A 16,098-nucleotide genomic window follows, 5' to 3' on the forward strand; every position below is an offset into this window, starting at 1 on the left:
TGTCTTCTGTGCCAGAAACTTTCTACACATTTCCCCCTGACCCCACCGGTCTGACCCCTTATCCTTCAAGCTCCCTCAGGCATTGTCTCCTCCAGGAATTCCTTCCTTATTCTCCACATCCTGCAACACCTCCCTCTATCAATTCCTCATCTTTACTGGATCATTTGCATCCACATACAAACATCCTCTATAGCCTATTAGTCAATGTTCTGCAAACTTGTGCCACCAGATGGTAAGCTCCTTGCAGCCAGGGGCCACATCTCAGCTGTGGTTGTGTAGTAGACTCGCCAGCATTTACTAAGCAAATCTGCCACACTTCCTGAGCAGGACAGGTAAGGGTGCAGAGGAATTGCTTGGAAATGACAGGAACAGAGAGCCCAGGCAGAGCCCAGGTGTGTTCAGTACACAGACATGAGTTTAGTCTGAACCTATTTGTCCTAATTCCAGGCCCTTTCTGGCCAGGTCCTTTTCTCCTGACCTCTCCAGCTAACTTTTCTTTTCTTCGGTTTCCCCTATATCACCCTTTTTCTACCGCTGCCCCAGGGGGCAAATGCTCCCAGTGAGCAACTAGGTCCCACGTCTGATTCGGGTTAAATATTGGGTGGGCCAAAAGGTTCATTGGGTTTTTTTCATACGATGGTTCTAGTAGAACTTAGTTGTCTTTAACTTCATTCAAAACAATTTTGTTAGATTGTATGTGACAGCTGTCATATCAGTGCGCATTTAAAAAAAAGACATCAAAATTGGTGAATTTTTGTGTAGCCATTTTAATATTGAAGATGGAAGAAAAAAGCAATATTTTCAGCATATTATGCTTTATTATTTTAAGAAAGGTAAAAACGCAACTGAAACGCACAAAGAAGTTTTGTGTAGTGTATGGAGAAGGTGCTGTGACCGATTGAACGCGTCAAAAGTGGTTTGTGAAGTTTCGTGCTGGAGATATCTTGCTGGACGAAGCTCCACGGTTGGGTAGACCAGTTGAAGTTGACAGCGATCAAATCGAAACAATAACTGAGAACAGTCAACATTATACCACGCGGGAGATAGTCAACATACTCAAAATATCCAAAAACAAGTGTTGAGAATCATTTGCACCACCTTGGTTATGTGAATCACTTTGATGTTTGGGGTCCACGTAAGTTAAGCGAAAAAAACCTTCTTGACCATATTTCCTCATGCGATTCTCCACTGAAATGTAATGAAAACGTTCCGTTTTTAAAACAAATTGTGACGGGCAATGAAAAGTGGATACTGTACAACAACGTGGAACGGAAGAGATCGTGGGGCAAGCAAAATGAACCACCACCAACCACACCAAAGGCCGGTCTTCATCCAAAGAAGGTGAAGTTGTGTATATGGTAGGATTGGAAGGGAGTCCTTTATTATGAGCTCCTTCCGGAATACCAAACGATTAATTCCAACAAGTACTGCTCCCAGTTAGACCAAAAGCGGCACTTGATGAAAAGCGCCCAGAATTAGTCAACAGAAAACGCATAATCTCCCATCAGGATAACACAACACCACATGTTTCTTTGATGACCAGGCAAAAACTGTTACAGTTTGGCTGGGAAGTTCTGATTCATCCGCCGTATTCACCAGACATTGCACCTTTAGATTTCCATTTATTTTGGTCTTTACAAAATACTCTTAATGGAAAGAATTTTAATTCCCTGGAAGACTGTAAAAGGCACCTGGAACAGTTCTTTGCTCAAAAAGATAAAAAGTTTTGGGAAGATGGAACTATAAAGTTGCTTGGAAAATGGCAGAAGATAGTGGAACCAAAGGGTGAATACGTTCGTTGTTCAGTAAAGTTCTTGGTGAAAATGAAAAATGTGTCTTTTATTTTTACTTTAAAAACCGAAGGCAATTTTTGGCCCACCCAAAAGCATCTCACATATTCTTCAGCTGTATCCCTCTCCTCTGGCCCCACCTTCTAGGCTCTTCTTCACTCTGACTATCGCCTTTGGCTCATATTTTACTTTCTCTTTTCTGCCCCCTGCCTACCAGCATGACTCTCTGTCTTGTATCTGAAGTCCCATCACAATTTTATTGAGAGAACAGACTGTTGCTTACCCCGTAAGAGGTTACATGTTGCTCTTGATCAAACTATGGCAACAGGCCAGATCCATGTACACCTGTCTTTGCCATCACACCCGTTTGTTCACACATTGTCTATGGCTGCTTTCCTGCTGCAACAGCAAAGCTGAGTGGTCATGATGGAGACCATATGGCCCAGAAAGCCTAAAATATTTATTATCTGGCCCTTTACAGAACAAGTGTGCTGATCCCTGTTCTAGATAATAGAGGATGTTTGTATGTGCATGAGAATGACCCAGTAAAGAAGAGGAATTGATGATACTAGAGCTAGGGGGTAGAGGGATCATAAAATCCATGAGAAAGGAACAGGCAACAGGTTCCACAGCCCAAGTGAAGGATTGAGTTTTGATCAGAGTGAAGACACGTCATCCGTTGAAACAGGCAGGAAGACAGAGTGTGAATACAGATGCAGACAGGTGGGTAATGAGGGTGTTCCCACCAATTGCTTCTATTAGCTCTGTCTTAAGTGTGAGGCAAGGTCACAAGGTGGAAGTTTGGGGGGTAATGGAGGTTTAAGGACAAAGGAGAAATCATAGAAAGTGGGGACATGAGCACATGGGGACATTTTACTAGGATGCCTGTGCAGTGTTGTGAGCACAAGTCTAAATGAAGGCAGTGAGCACGGTGGTGTGGTATTCTCCAGCAGTGCCCACTGGCTCCAGTGCCAGCAGGGGTGGTTGGTTTTTTTTTTTTTTAATGTTTATTTATTTATTTATTTATTTCTTATTAGTCATCCATTTTATACACATCAGTGTATACATGTCAATCAGTGGTTGGGTTTAATCAGGGTTGGGGCTTTGCCAGGCAAGTCTGATGGATGTAGAAAGGGGCAATGGACTTCAGTGCAATGGGAATGACTAAGGATAATGGCGGGCCGTGGAAGCTAAATTGGTGAGAGGGGTGGTAAGGAGTGAGAAAGGTGGAGGACAATGGGGAAGTGTGTGTGTGGAGGGATTGATCCATGGATTGGAGATCATAATGAGGTCAAAGCATTTTTGGAGAATACGAGAGCTGGAAGAATCAGAGGTCAAAGAGTGGGGAGCTTGATGCCCAGATTCCAGAGGTGATGGTGGGATCTAGAATACGGCCATGGGAGTGAGAGGCTAAGTCAGGGAGGTCGAGATGCTGAGAGGTCACCTACAGTTAACCAAACTGGGGACAGACAACAACGTTGAGAGGAAGTGAGTGAGTAAGGGACAGAATCTTCAGTGGGGTTGGCAGGGTGACTAAGAGGACGGCAACAAGGGAGGACAAACAGGAGATACAGCATAATGGTCAGATTGTCAAAGCGGCAGGGGCTATTGAAGGAGAGCAGAGAGCGGTCTACAAGTAGCAATGGGGACAAGACGGGCTCCATCTCACCTCCAGCTCAGTGGTTTATGGAGTGTAGGAGATAAGACAGCTTCCACCTAAGAGGGCTGCCAAGTGCGGCCTCAGGGAGAATGAGCTTCAGTTAATGTAAGAAGAGAAAAACAGTCAGGAAAGATATGGAAGAGATAGGAGCTGTGCTGATTTCCAATGCGCCTCAGTGGAAGGGCTTGGGAGGGTGCGGAGGGGTGGGTAGCAGCCTGAGTCAGATCAGGGTGGACAGAGCCACATTGGGTAAGGCCTGGGAGGTGAACTGGGAGACATGAACTTCTGGGAAGGACCCAGTTGGCAAGGATGTGTAGATATAACAGGATTCAGCTGTGAAAGTCTCTCTGAGGAGGGCGCCGTGGAAGGCCGGGGCCCCAGATGATTCCAATACCTACTGCAGCTCAAGATGGTGTGCAGTCTGGGGGGTGGCCAGAGTCTCCCCGAGGGTCTGCCATCTTAGGCAACGTGGAGGGGGAGGGGGCCTGGGGGGGAACCATAGCGATGAGAGCAGTAAACACTACGATCGCGTGACCCTTCCATAGAGGGCAGGGGGTGGGTAGGCAGGGCACTCACTCGGGAGCTTGTGCTGATCGTTCCCATCAACGTGCAACACACTTCGGTAACAATAAATGAACCGTCACCACCATCAGATTCCTCCCTTGAATCTGCTGACCCCTCCGGCTCCCGCCGCATTTACCTGCTTCTCTTCAACATAAAATAACCCCAAAGAGCTGAGGATGTCGTTGTGCGGTCTGCATCCTGCCCCGACCCCGCCACTAAGATTGCTCTTCTCAAGGATGTGCACATGGCAGCCGCACAGGCCTTCCGTCTGTTTCTGAACATGCCAAGTCCCCCACGCCCCATCCCCCATCCTCCCACCTTAGTACCTTTGCATATCCTCTTCTCTCTGCCTGAATGCTTTCCCCTCACATTTCCATTGGTGGCTTCTTCCTGTTGAAATCAGTTCAAATGCACCCTCTGAGAGTGGCTTTCCCCGAGGAACCCTCTAACTTGGCTCCTGAAGTCACTCTATCACATCACCCTGTTTTACTGTCTTCACAGCACGTCTCACCCTCAGAAATGATCTTCTTCATTTATTTGTTAATTTGTTTATTTTCCATTTCCTTGACCTAGAATGTAAGCCCGTGGAAGCCAGGACCTCATGTCTTCTTCACTGCTATATCCTTAGCATCTAAAACATTGACTTGCTTCTTGTAGATGTCCAATAATTATTTGTTAATAAAATTTGCCTTTACAAGAGAACTCCTTAACTCAAGAACACATGAGGTAAGGATTCATCTACAGAGAAAACTAGGTACCCATTCAGCTCTCTGCCAGGAAGGCCTAGGGAGAATCAGAAAAATACAAATCCACAGGGCCCAACCATAGACTAAATCAAAATGTCCAGGGATGGGTCTGGACTTCGTATGCTGAACTAGGACTGTAGGCAATTCATTTGCAGCCAGCAGGTCTGGGTGAGAGGACTGGCATTCAGGAATCAGTGAACTGAGCATCACTCATTTGTTTCCACAAAGAATCGCTGGACACCTCTGTGGTACCCAGCTCTGTGAAGGACTCAGTGAATGTCCTGGTTACAAGCAAGAGAAACCCAGTCAAACTAGCATCATTAAAATAAGGAGGGACTTTCTGTTAAGGATACAAAAGTATCTCAGGGAGCCAAATTGCAGGAGTAGTTGCCTCAGAAAGGTCTGGGACCAGAAGTGAAAGAGGCACCAGGAGAGAGGTGGCCATTCTCACCCTCACTCACTCTTGCCTCTGCTTAGTTCACACCTCTCTGCTGGTTGATGTCTCTGCTTCTTTGTTTGCATAGTGAACCAAGGCCCCCTCAATTCTAGGACTTCAGGTGACCAGCAGACTGTACTCACTTCTCTCTTGGCCAACTCCTAAATGCCTGAAGGGAGAGTTTGGCCTAAGGGGTCAGAAGTTGACCCAGAGGACTGATTCCTTACATGGACGGAGACCTGTTCTCAGAAGGTTGGGGGTTACACAGTCTACAACATATTAGGAACTAATAGCTAGCACTGGGGTATGGAATCTTTGATTACATTTTCTATGGGGTGGAAGTGGCATCTTTTTTTAGTGGCTGCCACCTGTTAGTGAATGAGTTTATCAAGTTCTTTCCTGAGGAAAGGTCACAGAGAAGTTTGGAAATAACTGTGAAGGCATTGAGTGCCCAAGGGAGGGTAGGAAGGATGCCATGAGGGTTGAAAAGATGGTACTATTCTTCCCAGGGTCCTGTGAGGCTTGCAGACAAACAGAGGTAAGGGATTTGGGCAGCCGCATGTCATGAGAGCCATTTGAACTTGAGGTTAGAAGCACATAAGCTCCATCCACATGGCTTGATACTTTTAGTTGCTTAGCTAGTTCATAGAAGAATTTAACAGGGTTGAGGACCCAGGTGTGCTCTCTGGAAGCTTGTTCCTCACGTCCCTGGGAGACTCCCTTGACTGTCTGTTTGAAAACTTATGGGCACTGTTTGCCTTCCCTTCCTTCTCATTTCCTAGAAGGTCAGCAGGCCAGGCCTGGGGGATCAAGGGAGAGGAAATGTACTTCATTCAGATCGAGGTCTCAGGGTTCCACAGATCTACAATCAGAAGCTTTGAGGACCAGGACTTTTTTTCTGGCTTCACAGGACCCAGTAATTTAATCTGAGGGACCCACCTTCCTAGCATCCCCTCCTTAGAAACCCCCTTTTCCACCACTTCGATCTCAGCTTTGTTGTTCCCATTCACGAGCTGAGCTGAGGTTATTGGTCAGGGAATCAACACCCAAACAGGGGGCCTGGTTCTGCCTCACACAATGTTAGGGCCTATGAAAGCAACAGAAACAACCCCTAGTGCGGTTGGGGCCTGCTCAGTCCACTGGGCTAGGGATGGGTGAGCCACATCGTCCCACGGCTTGGGACCAAGACTGTGGGAGTAGGGCTGCCATCCCTCTAAGGGCCAGGCCACAGGATATGTTTCCAGTCCCACTGTTGCCCCCTCACAAAGCAAGAACCAGGAACTAGTCCCGCCCCTAGTTCTCCATCCTTTCTCAGAGCAAGAGAAAACACTGGCGGAGTAAAATAGAACGAAGAGACTTTGTTTCATTCCATCATTCAGCAGATATTCACTGAATGCTTACCACGAGCACTGGGATAAACATGGGGAACGTGCCACGTGTGAAACAAATCCAGCCCCTGCTGTTGACCAGGAGCACAGGCTCTTCCTGGGCCTCAGTTTCCTCATCTGTAAAATGAGACGGTTGGACTAGATCAACGGTTCTCAAAGTTTAGCATGCATTCAAATCACCTGGAGGACTTGTTAAAACCCAGCTTGCTTGGCCTTACCCCCAGAATTCCTGATCCAGGAGGCCTGAGAATTATCTTTCTAACAAGTGCCCAGGTGATGTTGATCCTGCTGGTCCAGGGACCACACTTTGAGAACCACTGGGCTAGGTGAACTCTCAGGCCCCTTCTCGCTGTGACAATCAGTGATGTGGGTGATTTGCTGGTCGCTGGAGTGACCTAAGCAGAAAGGGATTGTGCAAAGTCAGCCTGGAAACTGAAAAGTCCCATAAGTTTCCTGAGCTTATGGGTAAATGGATCAGAGATAAATCTCAACAGAGCCACTGAAGCATTTGCCTCATTATTTTTTTTTTTAAATGATTAAAAAGTAATCTCCTAACATGAAAGTTCAATCAGATGCTGGAGAAATTATTTCAACTTTCCATTGGGGAAAAAAAGGCTCCACTAAAAAGCTACAAGGGTATTGATGTCTATTAAATATTTGCTTTTCTCTCTAGCCCACACTAGACTGAGTAATTTGTATTTGGCAGAAACCAGCTGCAATTACATTAGTCAATCCAAAAGCCCAACTTGCTCATACAAAATGCAAACAAATTAGTTAAAATGGCCTAATTAGTGGACTGTAAAAATACAAACTGAGGCTGGCAGCCTGATGTGTGTTAGTAAGAGCACTGTCTCCCCACAAGGGGAGCCTGGAGCTAAGGAGACATGGGACTTGGCTTTCAGCTGATTGAGGGTCTCCTTCCGGGACCTCTGATAGCTAATGATCCAGACGAATCCCAGTGGTTCTGCCTTAGGAAATGCTATCCTCTCCTGACCTGGGGCACGGCCTCATCCTTGGCCAAGTAGGTGCAATAGTCAGAATGTGGGGTTTGGATCCAGATAAACTCAGGCTTGAATCTCAGCCCCACCAACTCACCAGCTATCACTTTAATCAAGTCACTTCCCTGAGCTTAGTTTCCTTTTTTTTTTCAATTTTTGAATTTTATTTTATTTTATTTTTATACAGCAGGTTCTTATTAGTTATCTATTTTATACATATTAGTGTATACATGTCAATCCCAATCTCCCAATTCATCCCACCACCACCTCCACCCCTCCACCACTTTCCCCCCTTGGTGTCCGTACATTTGTTCTCTACATCTGTGTCTCTACTTCTGCCCTGCAAGCCGGTTCATCTGTACCATTTTTCTAGGTTCCACATATACGCGTTAATATACGATATTTGTTTTTCTTTTTCTGACTTACTTCACTCTGTATGTTTCCTTTTTAAAATGGAAAGCATGCAGCCTGTATTGAAAAGTGGCTAAGAGGATTAGCAATTAGGTATACACGTGTCTGGTGCATTGTAGTTGCTCTGTTATTAGTGTGGGTCTGGGTTTCCTGTGCCTTCACATACCGGAAGGGCCTATAGGCCAGGATTCTGGTTCCGATTTAGGGCACCAGTGGGCAGTTTTGTAGAGATTGGATGAGTATGAGGTAATGACCATCAGAGCACTGGCCAAGGTCAAGGACTGTTGAGTATTGTGGTATGCTTCAGACAGCTCACCTGTGCTATATCCCGAGGGGCTACAAGCTGCAGCCATATAGAAGCATGGGTCACAGAATCAGAGAGCTGGCAAGGACTGCAGACACCTTCCAGTCTGAGGGTTCAAGCCCTCACTGTGCCTCATGGTCCCTCAGTGAGCCTCTTCAAAAGGCTGGAGCCAGGACCCCACTCCCAGAGAGTCTGATTCAAGCAGCCTTGGAGGGGCCCAGGCGTCAGTGTGTTTTGATGCCTCTCCAGGTGATTCTAAATAAAGTCAAGGTTAAGGGTCATTCCTCTAATCAGACCCTTTATTTTGTGGGGAAAAACAAAAACCAAGCAGATATGCACAAATATTTTAAAAACAAATCAACAAAACAGTGACAACAACTCAGAGACTCAGAGAGATGTGAGTTATCTAAGGTCAAGCAGAATTAAATTTTCCTAAATTGTTGGATCAGACTGTTGGCTCTGATAGGAAGAATGCGTGCAGGATAACCAAAGAGTACTGGGGCTCTTTACCAGGCCCCTAAAGGAGGCTAGACTTTGGTGACAATCAACATCTTGTATTTTATTACACCTTCTCGCCCGAGCACATTTCCAACTCAATTATACTCACAACATCAGCCAGCTTGAGACTTGGGAGTCTCAGGGAAGTGCTACAATTTGTTTCAAGATCACACAGCCAATCAGACACAAGACTGAGATACCCAGGGGATCGGTGTTAGAGAAATAGAGTCCCTGTCAATTCTGGGCAGCAGACTTTGTGAATCACATCAGGGTGTGGATTCCACCCAAAAGGCAGATGCAAAGTCACACACTTATATAGAGAGGACTGGAGATTCAAGCTGTCCTGAGTGAGTGGAGAGATGTTTAGTCTCTTAACTGTGCAACGCTCACCTCAGAAATAGAATCTAACCCTTCAGGGACTGTGTCTCAATTACTTTTGTGTCCTTCATTTAATGGGTGAGCTTCTGCATTTTCCTGCCTCTGTTTTCATGGGCCTCTGCTCACTCCAGAGCCAGATGCCTGGACCCAAAGACACCAGGACACAGGCAGAATCTAATGGCTTCTCACCTTGAGGGAAGGGCAAGGAGGGCTGGTCCTGCTCCTGCCCCCATCCTCTAACTCCAAGCTCCCCTTATATCCATCCTTGCCACCCCAATTCCCAGAACCAAAATCCCAGGGACATGAAAATGTAGTGTCATTCATTCATTTATTTATTTATTTATTTATTTATTTATTTGGCTGTGTTGGGTCTTCGTTGCTGCGCGTGGGCTTTCTCTAGTTGCGGCGAGCGGGGGCTACTCTTCATTGCAGTGCGCGGGCTTTTCATTGCAGTGGCTTCTCTCGTTGCAGAGTACGGGCTCTAGGCGCGTGGGCTTCCGTAGTTGTGGCATGCGGGCTCAGTAGTTGTGACTCACGGGCTCTAGAGCACAGGCTCAGTAGTTGTGGCGCATGGGCTTAGTTGCTCCGCAGCATGTGGGATCTTCCCGGATCAGGGCTCGAACCCGTGTCCCCTGCAGTGGCAGGCGGATTCTCAACCACTGCGCCACCAGGGAAGCCCTGTAGTGTCATTTCTGACATGTGTGGCTGTCAATAATTTCATCACTACATATGTTTGGACTTTTCTAAGTGCTCTGAGAGGTAATTCACGCTTTGACATAATTATCTCAGATTGTGGCAAGGTTTCAGGCTGAGGTTGGATCCCTCAGCTTTGCCTACCTTCTTAAGTCAGATATTTAGCTCATTAGTACTTAGCTTCTATTTCCTCATTTCTAATCTCATTTAAGGTTAAGCGTTTCCTTCTAAGAACTGCCATAGCTGCTTCCCACAGCTATGGAAAATGTTGTATTGTATTGAAATGCTATTTTATCTTTCAGTATTTTCTAATTTTCCTTCGTGAGGGTCTGTTGGTAGAAAAAATCAATTTGTCTGAAAATGCTTTGAAATGTATTTCTTCTAAGTATAGACTTTTAGGTTGCTAAGTATTTTCTTTCAACACATTGAAGATATTTTTTTCCACTATGTTCTGGCTTCCATTTTTGCTGTTGGGAAGCCAGCTGCTACTCCATTTACCATTCCTTTGAAAATAGTGTTTTTCCTCTCTGGCTGCTTTTAAGATTTTTCCTCTCTGTCTTTTGCGTTCCGTGATTGCAGTGTGATGTGCATGGGTATGTGCATTGCCACATACATGGTTATGTGTATTGAACTATACTGATAAATATCAGTTGTAGGTTTGGATTGACAGAAAGTTCAAACGTGGACCTGGATAATTCAGATGAGGTTTGACTATCTAAAAAATTCGGATGAAAGTCGACACCGTGAGAATACACAGCAGAGAGAGATAGAGATATAAGCTTCTGGACTCCAGCTTTCATAAAGGAATACATTGTTGTAGATGGCAATTTCTAAGTGAATGAGGATCACATCAGACTTTCTGGAAAAATATCTTCCTCTTCCAAGCTCAAGCTCATGTACAATCTTGGTTTTATATGATGTTGTATGACCACAAAGTTTAGTACAGTATAATCCAGTATGCTGGTGCATGAACACAATCTCCATTAATCACTCCCAGCTTGATCTTGGGAAAGCTGCAATAGGAGATTAGAACAAAGGTCAGGGACCCAAATATCTGTATAAGTTCTAGGTATGGCTTATAGGGCTTTCTCTGCCATGTAATTTTATCATTTATTTATACTTCTTGACTTATTTTTTTGCTCAGAATCCATGGAAAATTCCTAACTTTTCAAATATTGCCTCTGCCCTATTCTTCTTTTCCTCTCCTCTATAATTTTCTTGATGTAAGTAAAACATGTTCACCAGATCTTGCATGTCTCTTAAATATTTCTCTGATGTTATCCTTCTCTTTGTCTTTCTGAGCTACATTCTGGATAATTTTTTTCATGCTCTTTTCAGAATGTCTGATCTTCTGTAGAAGCCATCTATTTTTAAAATTTCAACAATTTAATATTTTTTTATTGCTTAAAGATCTATGTGAATTCTTTTCTAATCTGCTTAGGCATTTCTATAGCCTTATACTGCTAGTCATACTTTTAATCCTTGCCTTTACTTTTTAAAATGTATTAAAGTACTTTATATGTATGTCCGATCATTTCAATATCTGATGTCTTTGTGGGTTTAATTCTGCAATTTGCTGGCTCTTGCTCATGGTATTTTGTTTCCTTGAATGTTTTGTGATTTTTGACTGTGAGTTTATATCTTTGAAACTTTATCTATGGGAATTATTTGAGGTTTGGATTAAAGTTCCTTCAGAGAGGTAACATCTTATTCTCTAGGTCTCTGGGACCACTACTAATTTAGATTCACTTCCTCAGCTTCGTAACTGTAGGCTTCTTGGACCACTGGGGAGTATGCATTTGACATGTAAGCTCATGGAAGAGCTTGCACATGGTTATAAATTCTCAGAAAAATTCTCCCCCTCTGTTTAGAGTCAAAGCTGGATATATATAATTTTCCTTGTAGTCCTTTTGGTAGGAGTAGAGTCTAGGTTATTTCTCAGTCATCTTTACAATGATGGGGCAGTAATTTGGAGTCTCAGTTTTATGCATAGGGGATCTCTACTATATTCCCTCAACTTAGGTAAGCCCTAGGCCTTTTCTTCTTTTCCCTCTTGCCCTATAAGGCTGTGAAAACGAAACCAGTTTACATGATTTGTCACATGCCCTCAAGGCCAAAGCCAACTTCAGTGGTTCATTTATTTCTCTGCAATTTCACTTTTACCTAGTTTTTATCTAGGAATATTCCTCCGTTTCTTTCCAATTCATTAGTACATTGAAAAGTGTTCTTTTAATTTTATCCAGAGTTTACAGTTGCTTTCATTGGGTAGATCGATCAGCGTTTAGTCCACTGTCTTGTAAGAAATGGGCATGGCTACCTACTGTCTTTCTGATCCTGAGCAAACAACTGATCTCTTCAAACCTCAGTCTCCTCACCTATAAAATCATCTCTTTCCTAGAGTTATTTGAGGATCAATTGAGATATTGCACACAAAAAAATAGTTTTTAAACTAAAAAGTAAAGCAGTATAGCAATATTAGAGCATTTTGTGACTCTGTATCTGATAAAAATGATTTCTTTTTCACGAAGATGAGTGAAGAAAGCTAACACAGGCTATTTATAATCCAGGTCAATATTCACCTAGTCATTCAACAAGGATTTGCCAAGCACCTTCTATATGGCACTTTTCTATCCTAGGGTTTACCTGATTCAATTATTTCCTGAGGTGTTGAGCCCAGGACAAAATTGTGGTTTATTTAGAAATTTAAAAAATATCTTCTGCTGTTTGCTTATATGTCCCTTTTCTTTCTTCTAAATGACAGACTGACATGTCTTTTCTAGCACAGCCTTATTTCCTCTGCAGGCCAAAAAAGTATTTGTTTCCTTAAGAGCACTTTTAAAGTCCTGATACCTTCTGGGAATTTCTCTCAAGGACTGTTTTCAACTCAAGTTATTTGTCTCCAGCCTGGGCCAGCCCTGTGAGGGGCTAGGCCGTTGGTCTAGATGGAGAAAAACTGGGTTCCAATTCCTTACTTGTCTGTTTAGCTAGGGAAGATCACAGCCCTCAGTTTTAAAGACCACACATCCCATCCTTATAAAAAAAGGAATACTCATCACATCGTGAGGGTCAAGTGAAGGTAATGCATATGAAAATACGCTGGATGTTTTGAAGCTTTCTACAATTTAAGGGAAAGGAATTATTATTGCCCAGCATTAGACATGATTTATTCTCATACCACCGCCCACACCCACCCCTGCCTCCACTAATATTAGCCCAGGCCAGAAAAAAATTGTAGGGCACATTGTCGTGGAAGCCAGAATCTGGGAGTGCTCACAACTGTGTATCATGGCGGGACACATCCCTGCCTGGCCACAGGCCCCTGGGTCCAGGGAAGAATCACATTCCTGCCGCCTTTGGCTGCACAGCACCTGTGTCCCTGCCTCTCCCCAGCTGCCTGTCTCGCTGGGGCAGCCCTCCCAGGCCCGGCTGAGGGGACCTGCCTCTTCTGGGCTGGGCGCAGAGTGCCCGAACCAGCTGATCTGCCAAGGGCTGCAGTATCAAGGGTCAGTGTCAGGACGTGCTGACTGCGGAGGACACGGTGACAGGCTGAGCTGGGGCAGTAATTAGACAGTGAGAGCTTCCTCCAGCAAGCTGCAATCAATAGGTCCGCTTACTGAGGGAAAAAAAGATTAAAGTAAAGCAGATGGTGGAAGATAATAACATCTCCCACTTAGCTCGCATTTTCACTCGTCAAAGCACTTTTGCCACCATTTTCTCGTTCGGTCCACACCACCTCTCTCCTTAGATCCTCTGGTGGGTGTAGCTTGCCAATTTTACAGGCAAGAAAGCTGAGGCACAGACACAGCAGCTGATCAGCCTTGCTGTAAGAGCTGAGACATGCATTTCCATTCTTTTTGTGCAAGCCATCCCATCATCAGTATTTTGGAGAGAATGCAAACATATTCATTAATGCCACACATTTTTATTGAGCACCTACTATGCACCAGTCACTGTTCTATGCATAATGGATACAGCAGCGAAAGAGACAAAGTCTTATTCTCATGGTGGTTCCAATTTAATAGGAGAAGACAGTACCCAGACAAATGAACATGATGATTTCCAACAGTAGTATGTGGCATGGAGACAATAAAATATAATGATTTGATAGAGAGGAACCAGCAAGGCTAATTGAGCCTGGAAAGAGCTCTCTGAGCAGGTGACCTCTGTGCTGAGACCCGAATATCAAGAAGTTGTGTGAATGTAGGGGACTTCCCTGGCAATCCAGTGGTTAAGACTCGGCACTTCCAATGCAGGGGGCATGGGTTCAATCCCAGTGGAGAAACTAAGATCCCACATGCCACGCGGTGCAGCCAAAAAAAAAAAAAAACAAAACACAAGTTGCGTGAATGTCAAGAAGAGGCCAAATAATGAAGGAAGAGCAAATGCAAATTAATAGCGAATTAACAGTGTTTTGGACCTTGCGGTTTCTCAGGATTGAAAAAGGAGGCTGAGGAAGAGGAAGCTCTCTTGTGAAGCACAGGGACGCTGGCCTGGAAAGTCTGAATTTCCCTCTGGAGCATGTTTCTCAGCTACCAACTCTTCTTTACTCCCGGTCTCAGGTTGCCCATCTGTGAAATGGACGCAGTGGTGTCAGTCACTGTTACAGACCCCACAGTGAAGAGTTGTGAAGTGTTAGACACACAACCACACCAGGAAGGGGTTGTGAATTCTTTAGACACTTAGTGAATATTAAACATTTCCTGTTTTAAATAATGTTACCAAGACAGCTAAAAGGTAAGCCTCTCTATTCTACTCACTTGGACTAAATTCACCTGGTCTACCTGAACATGACAATGTCAGCTTCCAAAGGCTTCCTGTCAATGACACCACAATCTCTTAACTTTACAGAGTACACTCCACTGTACAGAGCCTTTGGCTGCTCTTACTAGATGACTACTAGATGGTAAGCCCCTTGAAGGCAAGGACCATTTACTTACTTACTATAAAGGTGCAATAGATGTTTGTGGAATTACTACGTGAAAGACACAACTTTATCCCCATCACAATGTGTCTCCTGACCACCCCCCCACCTCCATGTGGGCAGGGTCATCATTAGCATCCTAATGTATCAGGTGAGGAAACTGAGGCGCAGAGAGTTCGAGAAACCAGCAATCTCCACCCAACCTCACTGACTTGATTGGAAATTTTCTTGGTACCTGTATCTACAGCAGCAGCAGAAGCATCAATCAAGTTTTCAGAGATAGACAGACGCAAAAATAGAGATTTCTCTCTGCTTAAAGAGTCCGAGTCAGGGATCTCAAATCTTTGGATCTAAGTGGAATTACCTAAAGAGACCTTACAGACTGATGATTCCGAAGTTCTGCACAGGAAGAGACTGATATGATTATTTAGGCTTGGTTTGCAGCTGGATAACCAGGTCAGAGAGTTACATGAGCCTGTCAAGGTCACCTAGGTAGCCAAACACTTATTTTCAGTGCAGTTATCACTTCCTTTTATAAAGGTCCCCTGTGGCATGGGCTTGGGGTTTCATGTCATTTGCATTTGGATTGCCTGAGATGTCAATCAGTTCTAGCCACCTGCCAAGAAAGTTGCAAGCCTAAGACTTTATTTAAGGAGAAAGAAGAAAGGGAGTGAGAAGAGCAGTTTAGCTGTTTTAATGAGGCTAAAAAATTGCAGTCAGTAGATTCAGATAGAAACGTAACACATTTGGACATCATTCATTTTACCCAAACACAGACTCCTTTCGAGGCTTCTAAGAGAGTTCAGGCTGCTGAATAGATGCAGCCAATGGGCGCTTGATCTTCAGAGCTTCTTGAAATCCCTTCTCCTCTGCACTGGCTCTCGATCTTGGTTGCACATTGGAATCATCATCACATTAGAGAACTTTAAAAAGCCCTGCTGCCTAAGCCCTACCTCTAGAGATCCTGGCTCAGTTGTTCTGGGTTGTGGCCTGGACACTGAGATGTTTCAGATCTCTGCAGATGATTGTACAGTGCAGCTAAGGTTGAGAACAATGATCTGTAAGGGGCCGTTCGTTCCCCAATAGCAAGGAAGAAAGACACTAATATAACAAGGAGGAGAAAGTGTCATTTCCTCGATAGCTTGCACCGTCTGGGACTGTGCTGGGACAGTCATTTCCTCTAAGGTGACCAACCTTCCAGTGTGTTGTCCCAGGTTTAGCATTGAAAGTCCTGCTCTCCAGGAAACCCCTCAGTCCCAGCCAAACTGGGAAGGTTAGTCATCCCATCCCAACCCAGTTTGGCTCAGTTCT

The sequence above is a fragment of the Balaenoptera borealis genome (genome assembly GCF_965194805.1).
Source record: "Balaenoptera borealis genome assembly, chromosome: 15".
NCBI classification, from domain to species: Eukaryota; Metazoa; Chordata; class Mammalia; order Artiodactyla; family Balaenopteridae; genus Balaenoptera; species Balaenoptera borealis.